This window comes from Haemaphysalis longicornis, unplaced genomic scaffold (assembly GCF_048455015.1).
Source record: "Haemaphysalis longicornis isolate Haplotype H1 unplaced genomic scaffold, Haemaphysalis longicornis Haplotype H1 scaffold_13, whole genome shotgun sequence".
In the NCBI taxonomy this organism is placed as follows: domain Eukaryota; kingdom Metazoa; phylum Arthropoda; class Arachnida; order Ixodida; family Ixodidae; genus Haemaphysalis; species Haemaphysalis longicornis.
Genome location: NW_027526233.1, coordinates 80,904,913 through 80,908,626, shown reverse-complemented (window position 1 = coordinate 80,908,626; position 3,714 = coordinate 80,904,913). Strand labels below are relative to the sequence as shown.

Sequence of the window (3,714 nt, the reverse complement as noted above, 5' to 3'; positions counted from 1 at the left end):
TTAGCTGCCTTTCTGCGCTCAGCTGTTGATGTCGGGCAGCTTTCATTGTATCACGGGTTGATGATTTTGCCAGGTCCTGACTTGGAACTGCTGTTCTATGGTACCTTCCTCTTCGATCGTAGACTGAAAACCCAGTTTAGAATATCGTTACCATACCACCAAAACACGCATATTTAAATGCAAAGCACATATCAGCAGTACTAAAAAAGGTCTGTTTAGAACAACTTGGTTTATATGTAATTATTTTCGTAAACGCTTTTCAGATGAGTGTCTACGACATGTCGAGAGTGGTCGACCAGCGTTGAACCCTCTTAAGCTCCCTGTGGCACCAAGACTGCCAGAACAGAGGCCCTCGCTATGCATGTAGCGAATCGGAATGGGAAATGGGGCTCTGGTTGAATTAAGACAGAAATAAGGGTTGGCAGTAAAAAAAACCTCGGAAAGCAAAGGGGAGAATGTGGTAGGTCATAGAAACAGACAGAGAATTTTGAAATACAGAAAGAAAGTGGAGAAAAATAGCCCGCCGGGTGGGATCCGAACCCACGACCTCCAGAATACGCGTCTGGTGCGATGACCACTACGCTACCGGCAGCTATTTTCCCCTCCACTTTGTGTGGTATATATTTAAAGAATTTGTTTTCTGCGATTTCTTGCCTGCATTATATATATATATATATATATATATATATATATATATATATATATATATATATATATATATATATATATATATATATATATATATATATATATATATATATATATATATATATATATATATATATGAAGAACGCGAACGCGAAAGCGAAGAACGCGAACGTAATCCTAATCCATAAGAAAGGCGACATGAAGCACTTGAAAAATTACAGGCCGATCAGCTTATTGTCAGTCGTCTACAAGGTACTTACCAAGGTAATGAGTAACAGAATTTCTGTAACCTTGGATTTCAGTCAACCGAAAGAACAAGCAGGGTTCCGTAAAGGTTATTCAACAATGGACGATATTCACACGATCATCCAGGTGATAGAGAAGTGCGCTGAGTATACTGAACCCCTATATATAGCCTTCATAGATTATGAGAACTCATTTGACTCGGTCGAAACCCTAGCAGCCATTAAGGCATTACGGAACCAGGGGGTAGATGAGCATTAGGTAAGAATACTAGAGGATATCTACAATGGGTCCACAGCTACCATCATCCTCCATAGGGAGAGCAGTAAAATACCTATAAGGAAGGGTGTCAGACAAGGAGACACAATCTCTCCAATGTTATTCACGGCATGCTTACAAGAAGTATTCGGAACGTTGGATTGGGAACAGGTGGGAGTAAGGGTTAATGGAGAATACCTCAGTAACCTCAGATTTGCTGATGACATTGCCTTGCTAAGTAACTCGGGGGACGAATTGCAAAGCACGCTTTCCGCACTGGACGAACAGAGTAGAACCGTGGGCCTGATAATTAATATGCAGAAAACTAAAGTAATGATCAATAACCTCAGGACAGCACAGCGGTTTGAGATAGTTTGCGAGGCAGTGGAAGTGGTAAGCCAATGTATATACTTAGGCCAAGTTGTGACCCCAGATCCCAACCATGAGGCACAGATAATTAGAAGGATCAGAATGGGGTGGGGCGCATATGGAAGACATTCTCAGATAATGAATAGCAGCCTACGATTGTCGCTGAAGAAGAAAGTGTATGACAGCTGCATCTTACCGGTACTCACCTACGGGGCAGAAACTTGGAGGCTCACTAAGAGGGTTCAACTTAAATTGAGAACGACTCAGCGGGCAATGGAGCGCACAATGATAGGTGTAACATTAAGGGACAAGAAGAGAGCGGAGTGGGTCAGGGAACAAACACGTGTTAAGGACATATTAGTAGAGATTAAGAAGAAGAAATGGATGTGGGCAGGGCATGTAATGCGAAGGCTAGATGACCGCTGGTCATTAAGGGTAACAGAGTGGATCGCTAGAGAAGGCAATCGTTGCAGGGGGTGGCAGAAAGTTAGATGGGCACATGAGATTAAGAAGTTTGCGGGGATAAATTGGTCACAGTTGGCACAGGACCGAGGTAATTGGAGAATAATGGGAGAGGCCTTTGCCCTACAGTGGGCGTAGATGGGCTGATGATATATATATATATATATATATATATATATACACATATATATGACGCGCAGCTCACCTCCCACTGGTATGTAATGTATAGCAGTAGCACCCATTCATCATTATGCCGTGACCTCGTTGGCCGTCTTATTCCGCTTTCAGCGCCGCCATTTGTGAGCCTCAGCTGCTTCATTCGGCAGCGCTCACTGTCAACCTAGCAAAGTCGAGGCGTATACCCAGTTAAAGGGAGAGAGTGAAGAAGGGGAGGGAAGTTCCGACCCAGAGAGAAAGCTCGATTCGCGGTGGAATGAAGGGAAATGCGATAGGGATGGGGGGTTCCGGTTTCGTCGGTGTTGAATTCTTTTCACCGAGCATCGTACGGGGCCGGCCAGTAAAGCGCTATGCAAAGCAATAGTACAGTAATTAAAATATAGAGAAAGAGAGAAAGACAATATGGATAGGAAGAAAGGGAGGGGGAGCCGGAGTGTGATGGCACGCGCACGTTGAATTTTAAACGACGACAGCAGTCTCTGTCCCATCGGTGTCTTGCAGAAGGCGAGACAGGGCACCTCACATAATTTTGAAACCCCGCTGTACTGAGGTATCTTGTATATAACGCCCTTATGCCATATATTCCTCGAGCAAATGTTATACGTCGGGGCTGTGTTACATTTCTTATTACTCAAAAACCGAGGTTGTGGTTTCAGCTAAATATTCGTACTCCTGTGCTACACGGAAACTTTCAATTGACAGTTGATTGCTCACTTGGGAGTGCGCCTTCTGTATGTGCAAAGGCGCACTCGATATACAATGGTTTCTGAGGCCTTCGGAATGCCTTTTCAATGGCCTTCGAACACAGGTATCAATTTGGGCCGCAATAAATAGCGCGCATAGTTGAAACCTAACGACGGAAAGCGTTATTTTGAGATCTAAAAGCAAACTACTAGCGCACCCAGAATGACTGTTGCGCTACAGCGAAGTCGTATAAAACAACTTGGGACAAGTACCCTCTCTCCTGACACATTTTGGGATGAAGCTATTCGCGATTCGTACTTTCGCTCCAGATTTTGAGGTTCAGCTGTTCTGCTCATCACAGTTGTCTCGGGACTGTTTATTGCAGAGACATTATTTGGAGCTCCCTGCGTACGTTTGCACATAACTGCTTAATGACATACGTTGCGCAGTGTGTAATGCGACGCAGGGGACATATTTCTACGATAGGTTCCAAATACGTAGAGGCTATCTTGCGCACAACTCTATAGATAGCAATATTTAGCAATACAACTGTTTTCATCCCTCTGCAAAATTACCTCTTCGGTGTTTGTATTCCTGGAAGTTTGAATAATGCAAATCATTGCGTCCCTGAAATGGTTCCACTACTTCCAGTATGTGGCTGAGAGTTTTTTGCTCACCATTCGACTCCTTTCCATTTCTCATAATCTTTTTTTTTTGTTTTTCCGTTTTTCCAGTGATGACGTCTCTGGCTAGGATCCACCAGATTGTCTCCGGAGGCTCCGGTACGATGGCAATGTAGATAGGAATTGCACGTGAGCGTAGCGCCACTTGCGGGTCCCCATCAGCACTCCGGGATCGTAAACGCAACTTACG

The 3,714-nt window shown here is 44.0% G+C and overlaps 1 non-coding gene across 1 annotated transcript; it reads right to left on the bottom strand.

The window, feature by feature from the left end:
• Positions 1 to 519: 519 nt before the first annotated feature.
• Positions 520 to 592, bottom strand: Trnat-cgu (transfer RNA threonine (anticodon CGU)). Its single transcript has one exon. It is a non-coding gene; the product is annotated as a tRNA-Thr (tRNA).
• Between the last annotated feature and the right edge of the window lie 3,122 nt (positions 593 to 3,714).